Consider the following 21,889-nt stretch of genomic DNA (forward strand, 5'->3'; position numbering starts at 1 on the left):
GCTATAACTTTTAAACTATTCACAATTGCATAACAACATAGGGGGTGATTTTGATTGAACATGACTCCCTCTATCCTCTGTTTGAGTTTGATCCATCACTTTTGGGACACCCTGTATAATTTTGCTGATTTATTTTTTTTTATTTAATATATTTTTCGTACTTTTTTGTCTTTTTTATATTATTTATTACCATGCTATAAAAAAAAAGTTTCATAGAAATACTTACTTCATTTTAAACTGAAAATATGGTAATATGGTAAAAATAGCCTAATAATTTTTGAATAAATCTTCCTTCAAAATGTCCATTTAAGAAATATATTATTTCTGGGTCCATTATTAGATGCAGGTAGTTTGTCATATTTAAATTGTTTCTCTGTCTCATACATTAATTACTGTAAATTTATCCTGAAACTATTTGGGGTCCCTTGTGTAAATGTACTTTATCAAAAAATGCAACTGCACCAGAGACAAACATTAAGGGTCAAATGGAAAAGTAAAATTGATGGCATAGCTTAAGAATAAAAAAATTTTGTTAAAAAAGAACCAATTAAATTGTATATTTACACTGGTGGCCAAAAGTAGATTGACAAATTCCATTTTTATGGATATATTTTATCTGAAGCAAAGGTAAAACCCGTTGAGCTTATTAGTGTTCAGGAATGTAAACAACATAGTTTGAAGAAACAAATTTCATAGATTTTATTGCTTGCACTTTTTCTCAATATTTTTTTTATCAAATTCCAATAATTTTGTTTAACTGCTAGGTGGCCAAAATTGGATTACAAACAACATAATTCAGTCTCTGAGTTTTATATGCCTTGGTTTCTGTTGATTTGACTTTCCTTACTCTTAGTTTTGAAAAATATTCACAATGCGACATGGTGTAACTTTATCGATCGATATTAAGATGCGAATAATCGACGATTACCGAAAAGGGGTTAAACAGGCGGATATTGCTCGAAAATTTTCTCTTTTGAGGGCAACAGTAAGTCAAATAATAAAAAATTTTAATCTCCATGGAAGTGTTGTTCCTCTAAAAAAAACTGGCCGACCAAAGAAGACCACTAGTCGTGTTGACAAATTAATTTTGAAAACAGCAAAACTTGACCCATTCGCAACTTCAAAAGAAATCAAGCTGCTTTTGGAAGAAGAAGGTGTGGGTTCAGTTAGTTGTCGTACTATTAGAAGGAGACTTCAATATAGTGATTTAAAAACAAGACACCCTGCAAAGAAACCACTGCTAAGTTTAAAAAACGTACGGGCGCGATTGAGCTTTGCTCGAGAACAACATAGTCACTGGACAGTCTCCGAATTGGAAAAGGTTATTTTTAGTGATGAATCAAAGTTCAATTTGATTAATTCGGATGGCAAAAGATATGTTAGGCGTCCTGTGAACCAAAGGTATGATCCCAAATATACAGTGTCCACAGTCAAGCATGGAGGTGGTTGCGTGATGGTGTGGGGGTGTTTTTCGGGCTATGGGATGGGTCCACTACACTTGATAGAAGGCACGATGGATCGTTTCATGTATAAAGACACACTGCAGGATGTTATGGTACCTTACGCTGATGAAGTTATGCCACTCAACCACTACATTCAACATGAAATGATCCGAAACACGCATCCAAGGTCGTTAAGCAATGGTTGACCCAAGAAAAAATTAATGTTATCAAATGGCCGTCACAGTCACCGGAACTAAATCCGATCGAGAACATTTGGGATTAAATTGATCCTCACATCCGATGTAAAAATTTCAAAAATAAACATAACTTTTTGAAGCTTTGAAGGCATGCTGGATATCCATTGACACGTCCTATATTGACAGTTTAATTAGGTCAATGCCCAAAAGATTGGTGGAAGTGAGAAGAAATAGAGGCTATATGCAACACATTATTGAATAAAACCCTTTAAATTTTCTATACTTATTCTTATTTTAGTAAGCTCTGAATTTGTCAATTTAATTTTGGCCACTTGAAAATTGTATAGTTTTTTTAATTTTTTTTTTAATAAAATTGGGTATTACCAATAAATAGTTTAAATATAATTAAACATTACAAATAGGCTTTGTTGTTTTTTAATTGGGTATTGTTCCACCTAATTTATCATTTTCTAAACCATGATATAAACAAATTTGAAAAATAAGTAGTTGTCAATCTACTTTTGGCCACCAGTGTATTTCTGTCCCTTTTCTTCTTTGTTGGTGACTGTTTCTTGCTGTTCATTGTTATTTTAATTTCTGTTTCTATAGAGTAGGATTTCCATTCAGTTGAACCCAGTCCAATTCTCCTTAAAAAAAAGGGATTTAAATTGAATATTAGATCTGATCAAATAACTAATTCCCAAGTGTTTTTATCTGATGGGATAAATTTTATCAAATGACCACCATAGAAAGGGGTTAAGGCAAGTATATTTATCCCCTTTCTACCATTTGCAAGAATAAGGATAAAATATGGTGCCTTTTAACTGGAGCAACAAAATAATTGGATGAACAAAAACAGGTGATTGCAAGGCCCTTTGAACTACTAAACAATTAAAATTTTTAGACATACCTTGCAAAGTTTTCACTAAATATAACTTAAATAAAAAATGTTGGATAGACTCAAGTAAACTCAATATTTTTAACTGGATCATCTTCAGGGATTTAAACTTTAGATGTAAACATAATCAATTTTCTTTGTAGACAGTAAAAGGCTGTAAATGAAAAAAAAAACATTTTAAGCATATCCTTAGGACCAAATGTGACACTAAAAAAGCTACATTACTTTATAACTAATGCCAGACTGTTATTATGCTTATTCCCTATGGTGGTATAATTTTTGTGGACCCCCTGAGTGAAAATGTCAACAAACATGGCCGCCAAATTAACCCCTGTAGCTATGACCTACCCCATGAGAATCCAGTGGATTTATCTAACAGATAAATCCTATTTTGTCCAAAAACGATTGTGGTAAATAGCGAAAACGCGTTCGTAAACTGACCAACCTTGATTTCTGGTATTTTAAAAAGGAAAAAATCGTAGTTTTATATAAAATAAGGGATCTCCGCTTACCGATTTGACGATCTGCTACTCGGACACGGGGCTAATCCATGAAAGGCAAATTAAAATCACGGAAAAATCAGTCGGCACGACGGATATGACTTAAAATTCACTCGCGGCGGGGTTTTTTTAGACTTAGCGCGACCGTAGATTCAATAAATCGTAAACAATCTTGAAATTCCGACTGGTTTTCGTGACTGTCAATCTATTTTGCACTTCAGTCGGGTTTTGACAATCGGGTTTTGACGCTAGAACCTCTCGCGGGCAAACTTTGTAATAATTTGACTGAGGTCCAACGTAGAAATCTGTAAATTATTTCACTAGAGACGAACAAAAACATCGATATTGTCAGATGTTTCACTATAAAGTGAAAAAGAGCTTTCACCACGGATTCTTGCTCTTACTAGTTTTCAGTAATAAGAGTTCTGGTTTACATAATTCTTCACTAGAGATGCACAAAGGCATCGACATAAAATACTTCACTATAGAATCTAAATATGATTTATCCATGAACTTTTATTCTTGCACTTGCTGTGTACAGTTTCCAGTAATCTGATTCATGTAGAAACTTAATTTAATATTATAAAAAATCTTTCCAGTTCTCAGTTAATTCTCAATAAGGATATTGGTTAACCTTTACAGCTTAGTTCAGCTACCCTCTGACAGAGGGAGTCACTACCATTGAATGTTTGAATATGGAATTAAATAGTATTCACTTTGCTATAGAGCTAGATCAAATTTTAAAATTTACTATACCAATTTTAAGATTTAAATTACAAATTATTTGATAATAACTAAAATAAAACTAAATTTATAATTGTGAATATGGGATGTACTAAAGAGACGTGCACAGTACAATTTTATTGTATAAGCTGCGGTGTCCGAGTGGTTAAGGAGATGGACTTGAAATCCATTGGGCTCTGCCCGCACAGGTTCGAATCCTGTCCGCAGCGAACTTTTTTTAATTTTTATAGTTTAATCAAATGTTTATTAAATTATTTAAATTCTTAGAGATATTTTTTTTAACTATCAGATTTTAAAATTCGATTTAACTCAAACGTTTTTGTGTCTTATTAGAAAATTAATATAGAATCGAGATACTAAATCTTAACATTAAAATTAAATTTAAAGTAATTAAATAATCAAGGTAGTTTCAAGTTCATAATTAGGTTAATAAAAGACAAATAAATAATTAATAGTAATCTGGCTTTATACTAACAACTCAGCTTTTAACTATATATGTTTTCGATAATTTAAAATATCGACGAGTTAATTAACTTTAAACTTCAGTAATTTTAACACAAAAGTTAAGTAAAACTACAAACATTTTAAAGTAAATTATTAATAAATATTTTATAACTCATTTACATTTTAATTAAAAAATCAACTTATCTAACATTTACTAGACAAAACATCAAGAACTTATTTTTAAATTAATTACACTTTAATATAAATTCAATGCTTTTTTAACCCTTGAACTTATTAATTTACTACTTAGATTTTCGCTTCAGCATTTTTTTAGACGAATTTATACTTAAACTTGTAGAATTATTAATTAAAATTAATAGAATAAACTAAGACTTTTTTATTTAATATGAATAATAAAACCTATTCCAATCAACCCAGGTAGAAATTTTCGTCTGAAAGACGTCTTTATTTAATCTTATTTAGGACGTAGATGATCAGCTAGGTGACGGCTATAAGACGTAAAGATGACGTTAATACGTCACAGCCTCAAGACGTGTAAAGTATAACGTCTTAATGATGACTTTAGAACCACAGAATTTTGTAGGTAAAAATTATATCTAGGTACAATAAATATTCTAGACAGGCTACAAATACCAAAAATAAAAAATCTTATTCACTGCCTCTGGTACCGGAAGTACCAACTTCATCACCAACAAAATATGAAGCTGCATCTGTTCCTATTATTTTCTTTTTTGAAATATGAATGTCCAGTGGACATCCGTTTCATATTATGAAAAAAAACGAATGGATGTCACACAAACTTTGCGGGCTATAGGACCATTAAATAAAATTTTCCACTGGACAGATAAATAATTTGTTGATGCAAAGGGATATGAAAAATAGAAAGTTCAACCGATAGTAAGTTTTCCTCATCCATAATGTATCCAAATAACTAGATAAAAATGAAAGGAGGTCGAATAATGGACATAAATTTCGGACGGCCATACAGTTGCAAGACGACAGGTCGAATAAACGGTACTACCTTGTTCTCATTTTAAACGCATTCATTGGAGTCGTCGAATGGATCTGTAGAAATATGAGTTCGATGGCTTTTCATTAGTTCACTAGTATTTGTCCAACAGCTTCTCATTTTATCAAGTCGTGGGATTAAAAATTTCCGATAGCCATGGTACATTAAGCAATAAATCTTGTAACAAGTAATGGATGTCTGATAGATGGATGTCTTGGAGAATGTGTGCTGTTTGGGATCAGATATATTCCCCTCAGGATTGACAGATGACCAGTAAAATTGCCCGCCGTAAGGTTTTCTTTTCTGCAGATGGATATTTCCCTCATGGGTACCTCCTCTTAAGTTATGTTAGGTTTAAAAAAACTTCCACGCCCAGCGTTGGGGTTGATTTCAAGGTCTCTATGATGAATAGACATGCGAGTCTTTGTAGACTGCATAGTCCCGATATATGACTGTCGTCTGATCGGTTTTCCATCACCATACCAGACTCCTCCACATACAGTATAATAGGTTATTTTGGGGCTTAGGCCCCAGATCTACCAAGTAGTGGTCTTGCCGTTTAAAAGTTGCTCGTGGTCTTCTCAAATACTGATTTAAGGTGCGGTTTAAAGTTTTCTATCCAAGACGAGACCCAGATACTTCACCCTCTACCTGGGAACGATCTCGATGCCGCTCGTTTATCACCCTTTACATGGTAAATGGTACAATGGCCGTCTTTGTCAGGCTTATGGATAGCCCCTCCAAAGTGCACAATTCACATATTCTGGGCATCTTACATCTCTGATAATTACGCAGGTACCAATACAGGCCGAAGAAAGGGAGGTAGTGCCCGTCCTGTAGGAATCCCTTAATCGCAGTGAGATCCGTGGATTCAAGTAAGGTCCTAATCGACCTTTGGTTCAGCATGCAGCTGATCCATCTTACTATAGCCGGAACATTAAGCTTAATTTATTAATTTTATAATTCGAAAATGTTTTCAACATTGAACGTATTAAGATTAAGAATTCAAAGTATCGTTTTTTGTGTCTCCTGAGTTTCCTCAGGAAAACGGTTGTGGCTATGTATATTGAGCCTTTTTTTGTAACAATCCTCACCCACGCCCTACTATCTAGTGAGGTTAGGGTTTTTTAAATTTCAGGACATATCTGTGATCATAGCCTGTTTCTCTCCCGATTCATACGGCATTAATAGATTTAGTTACTGCGGCGTGAATAGGTTTAGCTAACTACCTGCTAAGGATCAGAAATGGGATTACAAACTGGTTTTAAAGAAGAAGAAAGGACAAAGAACAACCCGTGTTAAGTGGGTGAAAGGTGATACGGAAGGCCAAAATATACACGATGTTTGCGAAAGGTTGGAAAATATTGAAACTGGACTACTTAAAAATTTGGTCTGTAGTATCCAAAATATGTGAATTAACCGAAACGTACCTTGTTTCAAAAGTTAATAGTTTGCAAGTTACAGGATGTCAAAGTTACAATTTGATTCTCTATTTTTTTTATTGGTTGAGAAGCATTTCAGATTTCGGCATAAAACTCGGTATAGGAATGTCTCCAGTATGAGAAACAAGGTTAAACAACAAACACTGTTACTTTTTATCGCCAAACTTTTAGAGGGCCCCACTTACCTATTTCGGTAAATAACTTATCATAGCTTTTTTGTACTACCCTGTAGACAAAAACTAACCAAAGTTCACTTGTTAGAAGTGTCTAATAGTTTTTGAGATATTTGCTTTTAAAAGTTTCAATGCATTTTTTGTACCATGATAATAAAATATATCTATAACATAATAACCAATTTGATTTTGATAATATCAACATTGGACTAATTGGACAAATGAGGATGGCAACAAAACTAATAAAAGGAAATACTAGCTACAAAAAAAAGCTCAAAGTGAGCACCACCTTGTCTGTTACACTCTTCAGCTCGATGAACTAATTCTTGCTCTACTCTCCAAAGCATTTGGATGTTATTTTTTCCTGTATATGGTTGAAAATTCTTTGTCGAAGATCACTTTTAGTTTCCACTAGCGTATTGTAGACGCGTCGTTTTAAATGATCCCAGAAGAAGAAATCCGTAGGATTTAAATATGATCATCTAGCCGGCCACGATACAGGTCCTGATCAGCCTATCCATTGGTTTAAATAAACTCTATTTAGATGCTCTCTAACTAATAAACTAAAATAAAGAGGAGGACCATCATGCATAAACCACATATTCATGCGTATTTGTAAGGAAAGATCTTCCAGCTGAATGAGCATTTTTTTTTTAAATATTGTAAATAGCTTTGGTCATTAAGTTTAGATGGTAACGGGTCCTATTAAATACTATCTAATAAGCCCATGAATTAATTGGAGATTGTACTTGGTGGTAGATTTGTTAAATTGCATGAGAATTTTTGTCTGATTAAATGTGAAGATTATGCGAGTTAATTGGTCCATCCCTTTACAATCACATTTACGCAAAATACTTCTAACCAAAATTCTACCATTGTGGGACATGGACTTCTTGCAAGTGGTATGGATGTAGCAATTACTCTTGAAAAATAATATTTACTGTATATTTGGAAACTTAAAATTCTCGAGCTTCATTCCTAACCCTAACAGTAGAATTTCCAAGGACAACATCTCAAACATTTTCTTGAACTCCTTCTATTCTGGAAGCTCCACTATGTGGACCCATATTTGGATCAAAACTACCTAAAATCCATATCGTTTTTACTAGTGGAAACTTGACTCAAAATAAGGCTATAATTATTTCTTGCCAATTTTTGGTAACTGCTGATCGATACGTTGGAAAGTCTTTGAATTAGGCAGATGTCTATTAGAGAATCTGTCAGCGAACCATCTTTATGCTTCATATATTCTGCCAATCCGGATATTAAATGCGTATCAGAATATTGCAGAAACGTATACTCTACGATGTTAATCTTAATACCTAAGATATTACTATTATTATTATTATTCTAAATTATAACAAACATTAAAAATCATAGCAGCACTGCTCTACTTATTATCCAAAGCTGTTGAATATCATTAAAATCTTATCTAGTTAGTTATTTTTTAGGTTAAGGTAGTGTGCGGAAACAGTGCGTCTAAGAGTCATTAGTGTAAATGAAGCTTAGTAAGGTGGGTAAGGAGGTGCGCTTGACAGTGGCTATGCATGGCGCGTTTTTAAATTCAGCAGTCGATCCACCGCTTAAGCAAAATTTGCTATTTGCGTTTCTAAATTATCTGCTTTCCATCACATCACCTTTCTTTATTATATTATGATGGGTCCATCAATCATTGGCAATCACTGGTCCATCGTATTTCCGTTTTGGTGGAATGGGGTGATGGAAATGTTGATGTTGACTTTGACATTTTATAATTTTTTTTTAATAATTTTTGATTTGACCAAAAAACATAAGATAATTAACTTTTAACTGCATTAATTCAATTTAAGATTTTTTTACAAAGTGCAAGATGCAAGGGCATAGGGGTAATATTATTTCGCATCCTGGCACGTTCCGTGAAGTCCTATTAAAACATAACAACAAAGAGGAAATCTAAGGGGAAAAAATAAATTTAGAAATCAACTGAAAAGTCAAATCAAAACAGGAAAATAAAACACACAACAATACAAAAAAGCATTTCTTTTTTCATCGGTTGATCGTCAAGCAGCTGTCAATCTATCAACCATTTGATGGCATCCATCAAAAAATCCTGCTGAATTTAAAAACGCGCTCTATATGTAAGAACAAGTGACAATTGAAGTTGACAGAGTGACTATGACGTGTCGAAAAAGGTTTAGGTTAAAAAGAAAGAACTATGCATAAGCAAAAATAAAACGAGATGAAAGTTCTCGGTAAGTTTTAGAAAACCTTTCTATATCATGTTTTATGACGAAATGCTTCTCTAGCATTAAGGTAAAATAGAAAATAAAATTGTAACTTTGACGCCCTGTATCTCACAAACTATCAATTTTTGGACTAAGGTATGTTTGGATCAATTCACATATTTTTATCTGTAGGATCTCCAGTTTCAAGAAATCCTAACCTTTCGCAGATACCCTGTACAGTTCATATACCAAGATATTCTGAAAGTGAAACACGCATTAGGATGTGTCAATAGTAAATACAATATAAGAGTACGAAGCATAATGAAAATCAAAATTCACTCAACCGATCAAACGCAAATAACTATATCACTTTGAAACGCTGTGCAATATGTTATTTAGTATAAACAGAATTGAATGGCGGCAAATTTAAATTTAGATTGTCAGTTACTGACACTGAAAACATATACGTATCTAAATTATGCGACAGGTAACGTGTATTAAAGTGTATTTGGTATGACCTGGGCCCTGATTCTAATTGATACTTCGAGCGAAAACCAGTCGAAATAAATATGGCGATGACAAAATGCGACTTGCGTGGTTAAAAATTAAATTTCGAGTCGAAATTATGGAATAGAATTTAATTTCTAAATCATTATTGTTTGTGTTTTTCTGGGTAAAAGTATTTTTTTTTTAACTTTCATCCTCTAACATCGAAGTATTTGTAATGGATAATATTTACTAAACTTGTTTTATTTTACAGTGTCTTGCAGGTACTTAGTAAACTTAATTAAAAATAATGGCCTTAATTTATTTATTTGTTTTGGGGAAGTTAGAAATTAAAGAGAATAGATGTGTACGACCTATATTAAAAAATGCTGCGAGATACGCAAAACCCATTCTCACTGAGCAATGCTCGATTTAGATTACATCTTGGTTTTACAAGCTTTACCAGAAATAAATGTAGAATAACAATGTGGACATTTACACTCGCTAAAGTACAATCTGAAAACAGATAATTCCAACATAAAATATAAATGCCTGTAGTAATAAAATCATTGTGTGTTGCCTGTAGAATCGTGTTGCCTGTAGAAAAAAAATCTTATTACTGAGTTTATATTTATAGCTCGTCAAATAGTCATTACAAAAAAATATGATCGAGTCTCAGTTGCCTCTTTGTGCCTTACATGATACTAAAAAACAAAATTCTATAGACTATGAAACATAGTGGAATAAATTCTACATCGTCTTGCAAATTGACCTAAATTATGTCGAATATGCGCCCCAAATGAAAAAGTGTAGCCAGTATATTATTAATGCAATTCCCACATTATCAACTGAATATCCCTAGATGTAACTAAAATCGAAATTATTAAGAATCTGCAACAAACGCGATTGCCATGGTAGAGTCGCTTTGAAATTTCGACATGAAATGAAATAGCATCAGCGCTCTGTACGTAATCAGTTTGACCCGCAATAATTAGGAAATTAGTCATTTTGATAGAAATTAATTACTCCCAAAGGTTTACATCAATTTCCAGGTAATAGCCGATGTTACTGCCATAAAGGGCATATAATATAAACCTGGCACTAGTTATAATGTGAATTTTTTATTATAAAATATCTAGGTAATAAATAACTGAACAGGCATATTAATAAATCATTTGGAGAAAGATCGGCCGCACCAAAACATACGAAATCCATACGAAATATTGATAAATGAAACCTAAAAAAGTCTGTAGTTTTCGTTTCAATTTTTTTTCTATTATTTATAATAAAATAAACTGAAGTTTGTATTCAAATACCATCATAAGGGTGATTTGTGTAGTAATAAGTATTAGTTTAATTAAAGATTTTTGGTTAGTGCAGGCTGGCAATATTCAAGAATTAAACCAAATGACATTTCCATGCTAGAAAGAGTGACCCTGGCTCCGTTCCTTTCGTGTTTTTTCCAGATAAGGAACGAGAAGTTAACGCGAAACGACGGGCAGAGCAAAAGAAAAATGGTCGTCTAATCTCACGAATAGGCTGACTGCTAAATCTATAGGGCTTGTATAACTATTTTGCCCCACTATTATTAATGGGACATTATTAACGAGCATAAAGGTTTTTAAAGTAAACGTCGCTCATTTTATAAGTATTAAATGGTACGATATTAAAGTTGAGCTATATCCTTTCAACTGTCTTGTTTTCAGTTTTAAAAATATGAACTTTGTAGCTAATGCCATAGAGAAGTATCGATGTCCAGGTGACGTCACGGGAGTAGATTGAAGACGGGCCGGGAGAGGTTCAGTCGGTCGTCATGGTAACCGGGCATCAGCAACGAACAGAGCAAGAGAAGAGTTCCGCAGCATCAGACCGTCGTTTCGTATCCTGCGGCTGTCGATTCTATGAGTCCGGGATAGACTCTGCAGTCCCCTGCGGGTTGAATTATATTCCTGAAACGACATAGGAAGTTATTTTTTGTAACCTTTAAGTATATTGTTGAAATAAAAATAAATTTTGCATTTAATTAAAAAAAGTAAGTTGATGAAATCTTAAATTATATTTTTTTTTTTAATTGAAAATTTTTAAACTTGACTGATAGGCATCTGAGTTTGCAACGAATAAAATAATGCAATCTTCATATTGTTTGATATCCATTTTAATTTTATAGGAAATAGTATTTCTAGAGAATACAAGGTGTCCTGAAAGTAATGGGACATAGAACAACAGTAGATTCCTTACGTCAAAATAATGCAATTGAGGTCAACTGGCCTTATCCTAACTTTAATATTAACTGAAATACAGGGTGTCAAAGTATTATTTGATTTTTCGTGTTTTTCTTATAGGTCCTGAACCAATTGACATACTGACATGAAATTCAAATCATACGAGTCATTTAAAAAGAAAAATAAAATTTCGTACACAGTTTTCGTTTTTTCGGTAGAGGGCGCTTGTTGCGTTAGTTTTTACTTTTCTAGAACCCCTAACTTTTTTTCAGCCCCGTATATCAGTTTAAACAGAATCAAAATAATTTTTTTTAAATTTTACATAAGAAATGTATACTCTATTAAAGTCGCTAGGAGCAACCATTTTCGAAATAATCGCACTTTTAGGGTTTCATAATATGTGAACGACTTAAATTTACTAGATTTTGAGCAATGCAATCCTAAATAAAATAAAATTAATATCTGAAATTATTGATATTTATGTAAAATTAGAATAGTTTCTAAATTAAAAAAATATTGTGACTTTTTAAATGATATTTGACGACCAAAGTAAATGATATTTGTTTATTTTTTTATTTATTTTATTTTCAAACTACAAATATACCAAAAACAATAATAAACAAAAAATTATACAAATAACGCTACTATAACAAGTATTTAAAATGCCCTCCAATAACTTCAATGCATTTTGAAATACGTACAAATGACTGCCGTATTATAAAAAGAGTATCCTCATTATTTTTTAATATATTTACAGAATTTACAATATTTACATTTAGTTTATTTTAATTATATTGTTGTACAAATCATAAGATAGTTTTTTGTTAAAAGTACAACCCCTGAAATCAAAACTTTACGCACCAGTTCTAAAACTTTAAAAAATTCAATATCTTACTAGTATGTGACTTCCCTTGGGCCAAAGTCAGTAACCTACCGCAAATTACATTGTACAACATATATAAAATAAAAAATAATCAACTAAAAATTAAATATACCTTTCAGTGCGGTTACTTACATATGTATATGTATCAAAATCAGGATAGTGAGATTAAAAGGTATTGAATAAATTATTATTTAGGTAGATATGTAAACTACATTATAATGTAAGTTACCAAGAAAGAATTTTACACACTAGACAATAATTAAGAAATTAAAGAGCCATCAAATCATATAAATTAGCCAATATGACTAGTCCTAAAATCAAAATAACAATAACAAATCAGAAATCATGACATTGCTTCATGCACGTTCCTTTTATCTTCCTTGACCTGGTAACTTATTATGCAGATTCAAGGACAGCAGCTGGCTTTATCCAATTAAAAACGTCATGAAGAAGAATCTTGAAAAGCTCTATTTTATGATGGGAAATGGCAACAGCACTTGAGATGGCTCGGGATGGTCTTGGGATGGCTCTTAAAACTAAGACCTTTGCTGAAGACTTAAGATCTGGCGTAAGACCTTACTTAAGATCTCACTTAAGACTTGGTTTCTGACCCGGCATAATCTGGTTTATAACCTGGCATAAGATCTAAAATTAACACGTGAAACCTCAAAAATGGCGGCCTCAAAAACCATGAGAAAACGTTTAACAAAAATAGGAATCAAGCTTACCTCAAGATGTTGAAGGGTCTTTTAAAAAGTGTATTAAAGTAATCTTTCACATTACATGGCTAGTGTCACCATAAAGTAACTATAAGGTCAAATCCCAATCTCGAGCAATTGAACTTCTTAACCTGAAGACCACATCATTTGGAAAGAAAGCCAAAATCAAATTTCTGGGTACCTCTTCGACGGATAATCTCACGCAGGCTCAGTTTTAACAGAATTGACAATACAACGTTGTCTTGCTTAGCTTTAAGTTGCAACGAGTACGAAAATCAATCTAATCCCAAAAGGAAAAGTATTCAAATTACGGGAAAAACAATGACAACAACAGCCAGGTATGGAAAATGCCAATACGTATGATCCTTGAGCATGGCGTACGTGACTAATGACAAAGACAGAGAGATAGAAATATCACGTTAGTCACAGAGAGAGAGAGAGAAAAACAACCTGATTCCAGTAAATTGTTTAAAATTCAAAGCGAAGAACAGCTTGCACTATCTAGAAGTTCTTATTCAGTACTATTCATACAATATTAAATTATTACATGATAAAAGCAACCAAACAAAAATAAAAAGGCTACAATATTCCAAATCATTTTTTGATTCAGAATTGTTTTTAAAGTTGATATTAAATTTCTTTTGGTCATTTATCTTATACTGAATCATCTATGTCTGTAGCATCTAAATTTAGCCAATGTCCAGATATGCAAAGAAATGCAAAATAGTACTTATATGAAAATAAATAAGTTTATCTTATTGAGAAGAGATTGAACATTTAAAAGGAACAGGAAAAAAACAACTTCCATCAGGCGTGTCAACTTTACAGTTAGATTTACAGATAGGTACGTTAATCTACAGTCAAGAAAAAATCTTGATTTACTTAATTTTGTGAGTGTCTTTTATCTCCAGAGTATGCCCTTCTATAGAGACATAATGTCTATAGAGACATCAGATATTTGTTGAAGTTTGGGCTTTATTGACGGCGCTGGACAATTGTAACACTTATGGTATTATTAACCTCTCCTACAGAGCTACTATTATCAGGGCCTAAATTCTTAAAGGGGCATATTATATTACTTTTACGTATATTTTTTGAATGTGTAAGGAAACAGAATTATAGATAAATTGCTTACATCAGTGTTCGAGATCATAAATATGAGATGATACGATACTACATACCTAAAAAATAAAAGGCACCTGTGAGCAAATATTTTACTTAAGTTATTGTGAATGTTAAATAAAAGTAAAATAGGTTTACACAAGGCTATTTCACACCGGTTTATATCACCTGGAGTTGTTTTCCAATCCAGGTAGAATAAAACCTGATGTCCAGGATTAAAAATCATGTTGATGGGGTAGTGCTTGGAAACACCTAACAAAACAACATACTGATGTAATGGCCAATTACACAGTCTACAAAATAACACCATGTGCCGCAACACTCTGGGTTGCACTAGTGCCACGGACCCACTTACACTAGCTAGCGTTGTTTTACGTACCAAAGTATCCGATAACTACACCTAGCACGGAAGGATGCGAATTAAATATTACTTTCTTTATACTAATAATGATTAAAATTATAGGAAAAACATTGCTCAGTGAAAACTCTCACCTCTGTAGTTTGACAGGTATAAATACTTCAGTAAAGGCACTAACCAAAAACACTAGAGAAAAGTTAGGAAAGAACAAGTGAGCACTGCTGCGCGACTGTTTTTGAGCATAACCAAGGATCATATTAGAAATATCCTTTAAAAGAATCCTGGTAAATATCTGTCATCGCCTATGCGTTTGAGATTTTGAGTCCAACATTCCCACACATTATAACTTTCTCCGAAGAGACCTTTTTACCCACATAAGTCAAATCAAATGAAATCAAATCAAACGGTTTATTGTGTCACTGCAAAAACTAAACTTACACTCATCAAAATATATAAATCGAAAAATCTTACAGCTAAATATAATACATTAATAGTAGATTCTACACTACACATAATCAGTTAAAATATGGAACAATACACTCAAATATAAACACTAAAATCAAGATCAAGAAAAAAAACATTAACATTAAAATCTTTAAAATACAAATATACATAATACATTTTAAAACGCTAATAGAGTGCATTTAGATGCTATTGCGGACGATTAAAACTGGAAATTAAAAAATTCTTGTACATAAAAAAACAGATTTTTCAATAGGAACCTTTTGATGTAGCATTTGAATTCTTTTAAATTTTTTTCCTTACAGAATTAGGCAGCTTGCTAAGCAACTTAACACCAATAAAGTCAGGTCTACTCTGACACTTTCCTAAACGGCAGAACATAGGAACACAGCTAGCCTTGTTTATTTATGTCTTGCCTATGTATGTCTTGATGAGTAACTATATTTCCCTTTTTATTCATGTAAAAAAGGTTTTCTAGGATATATAGACAAGGGAGTGTCAATATTCCCAACCGAGGGAAAGAGTTTCGGCAGTCCTCTCGTTAGCCCATACTGCACAGAATCCTAATGGTCCTTCTTTGAAGACCAAAAACCCTCTATGCGTGAGAGGATCCTCCCCATACGAGCACACCATAAGCCATAACGCTGTGAAAAATGCCAAAGTAGGCGGTTTTCAGGGTATCAGCAGAAACACACCCACACAGATTACGCAAGAGAAAAACACTGCTACATGCACTTCCCATTTTATTGTTGGATCCAGAAGAATACCAAGGAGTTTAACACAGGATGTTTTATCAATGCCAGAGGTGTTTCTTAATATAAAGGTCATATTTTGGTCTTCTCCTGGTTCAACAAGAGCCCGCTCGCTAAAAACCATTCCTCCACCTGCCTCAGACTCACCAAATGCAAAAGGCAGTGGTATCATCAGCAAAGATTACAAATCCCCATATTTGCCTTTCAAGAGGAAGGTCATTAATAAAGATCAGGAAGAGAACTGGGCCCAGCACAGACCCCTGAGGAACTCCCACACTTACCCTGGCTCGATCAGAAAATGTAACATTGACCTTTACCATCTGCCAGCGATCCTGTAAGTAGCTCGATAAAAGGTTTATGGTTATTACTGTTTATTTCGGTCAAGATTCTGTTTAGATCTTCAAAGAACCTCTTAAGATATAAAATATAAAAATTCACAAAGATAGCCCTTAATTTTACATGTCCACCCTTAATATTCCCATGGGTTATCGTTTCCTTTTTTAATAATTTTTGATGGTTAGCAAAAACCAGATAAAATATAATAAGTAAAATAAGTTCACGCCTTACACTAGTAAGGCTTGCCAGATTTGGCTCACGTGTTGTTACGAGTATTATTGACATTGTTTTTGGAACTTTGAACTTTTGTTAGTCTATTAGTGACAGAGCTCTCTGCTTGTATTTGCAGATTACTGATGATTGCTACGGCTGACATACGATTTGATTACAGATCGTTACTATAATTCGTCTGACTGATTGCAGGTGGTGCTAGGTTTGGTGCTTATCTAATATCAGATTGCATTAGATCTATCTAACATTAGATTGCATCTTTATTAGTAAGTCTTTTTCACGAATTAAGTTATCTTTTACTTCACATCCAAATCCTTTAGATAATACACCTTCACGTCCAGTATCTTATTAGTGCCAGTGTTAACAATTGTTTCTATGATGCTGTTTAATGACTCATCAAGGTCGACAGTATCACCACTCACACAACACTTTACAAACTTGTGATCCTACGCAATTTCAATATTTTTTAAATGCTAGGATGTAATACAGATCCACAATTGACACGTTTTAGACCACTAACTGGCGTACCTTTGCATGTACGAATGGGTCGATTAGGAAGCAAATTCTTCACGTTTATCTCAGTCAGCGCCATGCTGTTGTGTGTCTTCAAAAAACTATTTAAATTTCTTTTGGATTAGGCCAAGAAAGTTGATTACATCATTAGACTTTTGAATGAAGAAATTTAATAATAACAATCAGCGAGAGGTCAAGCTTGTTATATCTCTAAGTTTGTGCTCTACAGACGACCTTAGAATAACGTACTAGAGCAAATAACATATAATTTAAAAAACTTTATTTTCAATATTTATTTTTTGTCTTCTCTAAGTATTTCTTCCAAAAGGTCTCGGTGTATTCTAGGTTTCTGTTACTGATTTCTTTAAGCCCTCACCCTACGTCAGATAGATCATGGATCTAAAAACTGTTTAAGGCATTGGTGCCCAATGGCCTTTCTCTATTGTTTAATCCTGTTTTTGTAGGAGAGCAGCATGGCTTCATCAAGCTTTTGTATTACGAACAGGCTTTGTTGGAGGCTTTGGAGAATATTATATGATTTCTCCAAAGCCTTTGACAAGGTTGACCTTAATTGCTTGTCAGGAAGCTTTCGATATTGAAAATTTTTAGAAATCTCTTGGGGTGGTTTGGTGGTTTCCTTAAAGCTCAAACACAAGCAATTTAAATTTAAAAAAGAAATTGTCTAGTGTAAAAAACGGGTCTTCAGAAGTTTTAATTACACCTACATATTGCAGCTGTCTTTTCTGCTAATTTATTTCTGCTTTTTGCAGATGACATCTTTGGATTATAAGTTGCTGCAAAATGATCTTAATGGCTTTTTGCTGTAGCGTAAGAAATATAAATAATTTTTCAATGCCAAAAAATCAAATGTGATCTTTTATGAGTCCATGACTCTATAAGACAGTGAGTGCTAAATATAAACAAGCTCTATACTGAGTTCTTGTTACACTAAAGTTAGTGGATTATTAGGAAAAGTTAGGAGCTTTTAATCCACCATTTTACCACATGTTTTGTTATGTTATGTTATTATTAATTTTTATTTTTTTTACTAGATATTAATATTCATGTCTATATATATGTTTAAAATTATTAAGACTTGAAATTTCTTTTTCATAATAAAATAATCTTGAAACTCTTTTAAAGTTTTGAAAGCATGATATGCCTTAAAAAAATTTTCTTTTGCTGGACTTGTGGTGATTTATGGTGACCTTGAAAAGCTTAATGGCTCATATTAATTAATTGCTTTATTCCTGTCTATACTTTATGCATAAAGTTTATTTTAATTTAAATAAATTGATTAGTTTATCTTATATAGCATTATTATACAGTGCGAACGTAAAGGTTGGAATAAATTCATTTAAAATTCAGGGGTATGTTCAAAAGAAAAAACGCTCGGACATGTCGATTTTTATTTTTAACTGCGGGTTTTCTTACTATAATTTTATGTATACAGGGTGGCCCAAAAATAAGTTACGGTCATCAACGTAATTTTTTTAAACGTAAACACCTATTTTTTATTTTAGATTTAGGTTCTAAATCAAATTCTAAGTACATTTCATGTACCATGTCCTATACCTAAACTCGACCGTTGACGATTGAACACAATAAAAGGCTATTTTTGGAAGAGTTATTTATATCAAGCAACCTATCAGTTATTGTTTGGTTATTTACATTTGTGGTTGGTGTTTTTGATTGTTAACTTGTCACAATTTGTTGACATCAAATAATTTTGAGTGAATTTAGTTTGATTTAGATGCCTAAGCAAAGTTTTGCTTGTGTTAAGTTTATCAAACGTTAAAATTAAAATTTCAAAAAATGGTACGTCTTAGTGAGCGAGAGCGAATAGAGATTTTGATGATGATTGGTTATGGAAACAGGATGCGCACTCAGATGGAAGTCTGTGAAATTTGTCATGCCAAGTATCCTGATAGGCCACGTATATCTCAAAGTACTGTCAGTAAAATAGAACAGAAACATCGGGATTTGGGTCATGTCAGGGATAATTATACGGAAGGTCGGTCAAGTATATCAGAAGAGAAGCAACTAAATGTTTTGCTGTCAGTTGAAGAAGATTGCCATAAAACGACTCGCAATATTGCGTTAGAAAATCAGATATCCCAGACATCCGTCGTTAAGTATTTAGGTATAAATAAATGGCACCCTTACAAAGTTCAATTGGTTCATGAACTAAATGAAGATGACCCAGATAGGCGTTTAGAATTTTGTGAGAGACTTATGGACTTGTGCCATGCTAATCCACAATTTTCAAAAAAAATTGTATTTTCTGATGAGGCAACGTTTTGTCTTCATGGTAGTGTAAACCGGCAAAACTCCCGATATTGGGCTACTGAAAATCCGCACTGGATGATGGAGTGCCACAGCCAAGTCCCTCAAAAAGTAAATGTCTGGGCGGGGGTGATTGAAAACAGGGTTATAGGGCCCTTTTTCTTTGAAGGATACTTGAATGGTGAGAGGTATTTAGAGTTTTTAGAAAATGACTTGGTTCCATGCCTTGCCACTTTATACCCCGATCCAGAAGACCCGGATATATTAGATAATTTCTTATGGTATCAGCAAGATGGAGCTCCAGCCCATTACACTCGTCCCGTACGCCAGTACCTGGATACCGTTTTCCCAGGACGTTGGATTGGTCGGAGGGGTGCAATTGAATGGCCGGCCAGATCGCCGGATCTGACTCCTTTAGATTTTTTTTTGTGGGGGTATCTTAAGTCCAAAGTTTATGTTAATCGGCCAAACAACATTGAAGACTTAAAAATTAGAATAACGGAAGAAATAAAATTGATAGAACCTTCTGTTATCGATAACGTTTTACAATAATTTCAGCATCGACTGGGATATTGCCAAGAGGTTCGTGGCAGCCATTTTCAACACTTAATAAATTAATTAAAATATTTTTATGTATTCTTGCTTGATATAAATAACTCTTCCAAAAATAGCCTTTTATTGTGTTCAATCGTCAACGGTCGAGTTTAGGTATAGGACATGGTACATGAAATGTACTTAGAATTTGATGTAGAACCTAAATCTAAAATAAAAAATAGGTGTTTACATTTAAAAAAATTACGTTGATGACCGTAACTTATTTTTGGGCCACCCTGTATACATAAAATTATAGTAAGAAAACTCGCAGTTAAAAATAAAAATCGACATGTCCGAGCGTTTTTTTTTTGAACATAGCCCTGAATTTTAAATGAATTTATTCCAACCTTTACGTTCGCACTGTATATAGCATAATATGTTATTAGACTATATAGCAATGCTTTCGAGTTTATATTTATATAACTTCTTTTGCATTTATATAAGTTATTTTTTATGTGTTACTATATTTATAATTTTTATAGAATATTACAATTTATAAATAAGTGATTATTAGTTAGCTTTATACAATTTAATTTATATCGTAAAAAACCAATCAAGGTACTTTTATATGATAGCTCATATTTTGGTCTGGGATTAACTTTCATAACTGAAAGTACAAAAAATATTAATTTTTTTATCTCCTTGGCATTTTAACTCTCTATTAAGGAATTCCATCTAAAAGTCTGTTTTTTTGAAGATTTTTCACACTTCGATCTAAACAGAATTACGATGTCTAACAATATTTATATAAAAAATTATTTTTAGCCATTACTTGATCTCAATTGCATTCTATTCCTTTGCCACTACCTTCATGTAAACCATCATTTTCTAGTAATAATTATCTTGTTTCTACGTGAATCTGTAGATACTACCTACTAAAAAATAACTTCGATTGTCAAATTTAAAAAAAAGTAATATTTTATCAATTATATTGATTCGAAACCTAATAATATAATACAGATAGATAAAGGTTCAGAGTTCATAAGCTATATATGAGCTAAACAGAAATTATAAAATTAAGAAAAAACTATACCTCAAAAAAAAATACCGTATTTTGTCTACGCCTATGGACTTAATATGTATGTAAATTAGAAAAGCAAAGACAATTAAAAATCCTGACAACGTTATGATGTACGGTAAGGCATAGCCCTTATCTGATAATCTACCCTTTTTAATCTTTTTATACTTATTATACCGTATATTTACATGTATACGTAATACTTTTGCAGCATAAAGCGTAACGCAGCTGGCTATGATAAACCGATGTCCTTATTAAGTAGGAAAGTACAAAAAAAACCTAAAATAAGCAAAAAAACATTAACAAATATGAATTGGAGAAAATAAAATACACATAATAAAACATTAAATTTTAATATTTAACAAATATTTAGGATACCATCGTACCATAGATGTAGAAAAATCCAGTAGAACTCAATTTGTTGTATCATCAATGCTCCGCGATGATCCAGTTTGTATCAAGCTGCTACCAAGGACAAACCAAAAACTTATCAATAAAAATCAACTAACGCTCAAGTTCTCTCTATACAAACACAAAAAACTCATAAATACCAAAGAAAACTTACAAACAAAAAAAAATGATAAAGCGACCACTGGCCATTATCTTCAACATTATCTTTATGTGGGACATTATGATGGGGACACATTTCTGACGGCGAATATAATAATGGTAATGCGAACGAAAGGGCTGTATCGCCGGGGGGGTGTGAGAGGAAAGAAGGGTGGGCATAATGCGTTATGAAATCACGGTTATGTGACAAATAACGGTTGACCCGTAAACATTTGATGTATAATTTGGTCAGATAGAGTTCGGAACACACGCGACTCTCTTGG

At 32.8% G+C, this 21,889-nt stretch overlaps 1 long non-coding RNA gene and 1 other non-coding gene across 2 annotated transcripts; one reads left to right on the forward strand and one right to left on the reverse strand.

Moving 5' to 3' along the window:
• Nucleotides 1-1,467: 1,467 nt before the first annotated feature.
• LOC126737847 (uncharacterized) lies at nucleotides 1,468-3,262 on the reverse strand. Its single transcript, XR_007661123.1, has 2 exons — nucleotides 3,050-3,262; nucleotides 1,468-2,286 (listed from the first exon to the last, which is right to left on the reverse strand). It is a non-coding gene; the product is annotated as an uncharacterized LOC126737847 (long non-coding RNA).
• Nucleotides 3,263-3,908: 646 nt separating this feature from the next.
• Nucleotides 3,909-3,990, forward strand: Trnas-uga (transfer RNA serine (anticodon UGA)). Its single transcript has one exon. It is a non-coding gene; the product is annotated as a tRNA-Ser (tRNA).
• Nucleotides 3,991-21,889: the final 17,899 nt, after the last annotated feature.

Source organism: Anthonomus grandis, chromosome 6, assembly GCF_022605725.1.
Source record: "Anthonomus grandis grandis chromosome 6, icAntGran1.3, whole genome shotgun sequence".
NCBI classification, from domain to species: Eukaryota; Metazoa; Arthropoda; class Insecta; order Coleoptera; family Curculionidae; genus Anthonomus; species Anthonomus grandis.